The following is a 5,870-nucleotide window of genomic DNA, read 5'->3' as shown; positions in this document are numbered from 1 at the left end:
TTAAACAGCTCCTGTTTCTATGGTTAACTTTTTCTGAGGATTTACCTGTGCAGAGTGAGGTGAGGCAGGCTCTCCGTATATTCAGTCTTAGTGAAAGCTGCTTCTGTAGCATCACGAGCGGGTTTACAGCATCCTCCATTTTAATTTTGGGGCATGAAGCAAGCAGTAGGGCATCAACGACGCTGTCAACATCTGAGGCATCGTTTTGAAACCGGCGCCATCAAGCTAAAGTGAGAGGACTACTGGAAACCATTGTTTTAGCTCTGTTAACATCTGCTCACTGAAGAGCGCCCCCTCGGAGGATGCCAGCTAATAAATGAAAAATAGTGCTAATGGAAAACTGGAACAGATCGTCTCTATTTCAGCAAAGAACTTTTTGATACATCTTCATCTCAACATCACCCTCTATAGGACAAGAGGAGCACCTCCCCGGTGCCCTCACAGCCAATCAGAATGCTCCTCAGAGGAAACACAGCAGACTGTCATGGGCCTCCAGAGCCGGTCTGAGCCGGTCTTCGTGGCCTTCAGGATCTCCTGGCTCCAAAGACCTCCAAAGATTGTGGGCCTCCATCACAAAACTCAGCTTTGTGTGTGTTCAGGATCAGAGCCCCCTCCTGCCTGTGACCTCTGACCTTTGTCCTGAAGGTGGCACTGCTGGGCTCATCCTGAAAGGAAGAGATACTCAAGTGTTTAGGTTCACTTGAAATGGGGTGGAGTCAGCTGGAGGGGGCGGAGTTAATAAGGTGTTGGTGTGGATAAACATCAGACAACAGAGGTCACGCTGGAGCAGAGACAAATGTCACATGACTTCCTGTTGTGATGGATGGTGGTCGCTATGGCGACAAAGCTGATATAGAAGAATAACAAGACAATGAGATTCCTGCTGCTCAGCTTCATCACTCATCCTCTTCATACCGCTACGGTGTTGCCGCGGTCACAGCTTCCTCCAGGCCGTGTGTGTGTGTGTCTGTGTGTTATATAAAGAATATTTTTCTGCATGATAGATGGCCTCATTTTAAGATCACACACACACACACACACACACGCACTGTAGATGTGACAAACTGATCGCAGAGCCAATTAAAGGGCTATTACACTCAACCTGCTGTCATTACCCAGGGAGAGGACAGTGTGTGTGTGTGTGTGTGTGTGTGTGTGTGTGTGTGTGTGTGTGTGTGTGTGTGTGTGTAGTTAGTATAACTGTGTGGTGGAAGGTGTTGGCAGCACTACAGTCAGGACATGATGAGCTGCAGCTCTGAGTAGAGCAGGTGAGCAGCGCTGCAGTGGTACAGGTGATGATATGACAGACAGAGCATGTGCAGAAGGTGGAGCTGTCTGGTTAGAAGGGGCACACTCACTGTTCCTTTACTTAACCAGCTAAGACATGCATACGTTGTTACAGTATTTGTTCTTTACAAAACACACAGAACCATTTATTTTGCTCTATTTTGTACTATTTGCAGTTTCTTAATCTCATCCACTGAACCATCAGATTATACTAAAGGCCAATATTTAAGATGAATGCGTGGATTGATTTCAGTATAAAACATTTTTGCAGAAATGTAGAAATGCAGAAAGTTTTATTAATATGTTGTATCCAGGATAGTTTACCAGGTTACACCCTGGACTTTTGTCTCATGGAGTTAAACAACTGACGCAGCAATAATGGAAACCAAACTGTTTTTAATAAACTGGTGAGAATTAATCATCATGTGTCTTACACATATTCAAAATCAATTTATTGTCCTTTATTAATTTAACTACTCATTGTAAGCACATTTAACTCTTTCCATATTAGCTGTCATGTATAAAACTGAATCGTCTGCGTACAGAGAAATACTCACCTCATTAAGGATGAGTGTTATGTCATGTGTGCACATGCAACAGCACTAATATCTAATGTCAAACAAGTCTCTCTCATCAACAATAATGCAAAGCTATTAAAAACATAACATTCTAATTGCTTAATACTAATTTCTATAATTGATTTTATGATCAGTTCTTAACCAATCAGCTATCATCTGAGTTAAAGCAGTAGCTCAGGAAAACCCTGTAAGCATGTTGAAATTAAGTTGTTACAAAAACAACATTTAACGATCAAATATCAATGAATACATTTCTTTAGGTAGTAAAGAGTGGATATTGGGTGGCTGTTAGTGTCAGAAATAGATGATTTGCTTTTGGTTTGTGTTGCAGTGAAGCTACTTTGGAGCAGCTTTTTCATGCAGTACCACATGAAACCAGTGAAAACCCAAATGTTTATGAGTTTGTTATTGTATTATATATATATATATATAGACATATTCCCTACTGTAATTATATTTAACAAGTTAAAGTTAAAAATAAAGTTGTTCATCATTATTTGCCTGTAAAAACCAGAAGGAAAAACTTCAGCACGACTCAGTGACATGAAGAAACACCTGCTTGTGTTTCCTGTGCTGACAGTCTCAGACATCTTTACCAACCGTCAGAGTGTTTATTATCAGTTGACAGTGACAATAAATCATAAATGTTAATGATTTCTCAAAGATGTTCATCTGAAGGTACAGGTGGAGCATGTCTTGTGTGTTTAATTAAACATGGGACCATCAGATCCATCACTAACATACTAAAGCTTCTCCAACTCCACAGTCAGGACAGGTTTACCCGTTTCTAACTTCCCCTGGCATAAGATGACTACAACACGTAGATGACCTACAGACCAGCGACACACGACACAGATCATGTGATCTGCAGCTATGGTTTCCCCTTTTGATGGTACAGGTATCATCAGCATCGGCACAGTGTGTGTGTCTCTAATAACAAATGAATAAACACACAGATGTGTGTGAGCCAGAAGCAAGGTCGAACGAGGTTACAACTTCTCTGTGTGTGTGTAATGAGTTGGCCAGAAGGCAGTGTGTGTGTTGGTGTCAGATGGCAGAATTTATTACCTCACAACACCATCATCATACACACACACACACACACACATACATCAGCAAAGTTTGCTGGTGTTTGAAAAACACATGTTTGTTCTTGTGTCTTTCTGAGCACTGCCATACACCTGCAGAGGACCTGTTGACCTGTCCCTCGGATAAACCCTCAGATCTCCCTCTGAGATCAGCCCTCACTGTACTGTGTAAACTTGTGGGTACTGCTGCTTCACATGAATGTTGGCACGGGCATGTGCCGGCAACACGGTCGTGGTTAACACCGTTAGCCCTGCCTCACAACAAGAAGGTCCTGAGTTCAATTCCCCCATCAATCGGTCTTTCTGTGTGGAGCTTGTGTACTCCAGCTTCCTCTCACAGTCCAAAGACCTGCTGTTAACGGGGTTAGCTTATTTGGGAATTCTTAATTGCTCATAGGTGTGAGTGGTTGGTTTTCTGTCTCTATGCCTCTCGATCCGGGGCAGGAGATCAGGGGCTGTACCTCTGGATTGGCAGACAAGGGGTGGTGGTTCCCATTTTCAAGAAGGGGGACCGGAGGGTGAGCTCCAACAATCGGGCGATCACACTACTCAGTCTCCCCGGGAAAGTCTGTGGAGACTCCATCCATTAGTCGTACCTCGCATGCTTTTCATCCTGGTCGCAGAACACTGGACCAGATCTTTATCTTCTTGAGGATACTTGAGGGCGCATTACAGTTTTCCCAGCCAGTCTATATGTGTTTTATGGACCTGAAGAAGACATTTTACCATGTCCCTCAGAATATTCTGTGGGAGGAGCTTCAGGAGTTTGGGGTGTATGGCCTTTGTCACCGACTCTGTTCATAATTTTCATTTTGCTAGGCCGAGTGGCGGAAGGCTTCTGTTGGGTCTGCGCTTCCACAGGCCCCTCTTGTTTAGAAACGTATTCCCGTAAAGAAAGGAAAGCAAGACAATCAGCAATCAATCGATTTTACTTGCGCAAGGAAGCCCCGGTCGGGGTCTCAGGAAAGCACTCTGAATCAAACCACAGCCTCCGCTTGCCGCCTTTTATTGAAAACAGTTACAGTACACAGAAGCGCCCCCTATGGTCACAAAAGGTTAAAACACTGCATGTGTGTGTTGCATGTATGTGCAAGAATGTGTGTGTATGCATGTGAGTGTGTGTGTTTGTGTTCGGGGGAGGGTTTGTGTGACCTCCTGCACACAAAAGGGTCATAAAAGAAGGAAGTTACTAAACAAGAAAACAGAACCCTCACATGGATGTGTCCCTGTATTAAAACACTACAGCCTCCCCCACCAACAGGCTGGGAGTCAGAAACAAAGAAATGTCTTTGATCATACAGTTTGAACCAAGACTTACACATTTAAGTAACACAGTGACAACATTTAACAATTTGACTCCAACAGCTTCCACTTGGGTGGTCTCAGAATCTCATCTCTGCTTTTCACAGACGATGTGGTTCTGTTGGCTTCATCAGGCGGTGGCCTCGTAAGCGAGTGTGAAACGGTGGGAAAGACAATCATCACCTCCACACCTGAGGCCGCGGTCCTCAGCCAGAAAAGGGTGGAGTGCCAAACTCTGGGTCAGGGACAAGTTTCTGCCCCAAATCAATCAAAGTGGAGGAGTTTAAGAATCTCAGGGTTCTCAAGTGAGGGGAAAGGGGAGCGGACTGGTGCTGTCATCATGTGGTGAAGAGAGAGCTGAGCGTAAAAGTTAAGCTTCCTGATTTACTGGTCAATCAATGTTCCTACTCTCACCCATGGTGACAAGCTGTGGGTAGTGACTGAAAGAATGAGAGTTTGCGAGTACAAGTGGCGAAAATTAGCTTTCTCTGAAGGGTGGTTGGCCAAACAGGGCGAGGAGGGGTTTGGCCATCCAGTAGGGACACATAGAAGAGCCACCTCCACGGGACAGGACTCAGCTGTCCATCTGCATCTAAAGGTTAAAGGTCACTCTTTCGAGGATGCCAACATTCACATTTTGGACAGAGAGGACAGATGGTTTGAAAGAGGAGTGAAAGAAGCATCTATGTCCACTTTGAGCGACCATCTTTGAACAGAGGCGGTGGTTTATGACACCAACTGTCTGCCATCTATAATCCAGGTTTGAGTTCCTTCCCAGACGCCTTAACGCCCACTCACATCCTGGGCCATCTGACCTCAGGAAATCACATGATAAGGTGGGGCCAGGTTTCACAATGAGCTCACCCAAAACCCTGGCTGATTGTGACCCACACCCAGTTTCACACCTTGGCTCAGACGATTAGAGGATCATCAGGGGGTCCTTTTGTCCCTCTGTGGGGGGAAACTCCCACTAGGTTTAAATCTGGGACTCTCCACCATTTGACCTTAGAACTGAAGAAGCTTCTCAGATGAAGGTGAAACATCTTCAAGCAACGTAAAGAAGTCCAGACGCTTTTCTTTGCAAGCTCCTTAGACGACTCAGTGTATCACCACTCCTCCACATTCAAAGGAGCCAGTTAAGGTAGTTCGGGCATGTCCCACCGGGACGAGGCCCGGGGGCAGACCCAGGACATGCTGGAGAGATTATATCTCTCGGCTGGCCTGGGAATGCTTTGGTGTTCCCTGGAAAAGCTGGAGGAGGTGCCTGGGGAGAGGGAGGTCTGGGCTTCTCTGCTTAGGCTGCTGCCCCCGCGACCCGGCCCCGGATAAGTGGAAGAAAATGCACGGATGGACCAAGTCTCTGAATCCTGAATTTGAGTCATCTCACTGTGGTTACCATGACAACTTTACATAAGTGTCCTCACTTTGTGTCTCCAGAGGGTTTGGACCCCACAAAGCTGGTCAAACAGGTGCGCACACACTGACAGTAATGTGTGTGTGTGTGTGCGCGTGACAGGTTCTCTGCTGGAACATTATTTTCCAATATTCAGATCAATTTATCTGTCAGACAGACACTGCGGGGGGTGGGGGGTTAGGGGGTGGGGGGGTGAGAGAT

The sequence above is a fragment of the Neolamprologus multifasciatus genome, chromosome 8, assembly GCF_963576455.1.
Source record: "Neolamprologus multifasciatus chromosome 8, fNeoMul1.2, whole genome shotgun sequence".
Classification (NCBI taxonomy): domain Eukaryota; kingdom Metazoa; phylum Chordata; class Actinopteri; order Cichliformes; family Cichlidae; genus Neolamprologus; species Neolamprologus multifasciatus.
Note: the sequence above shows the minus strand (reverse complement) of the source record.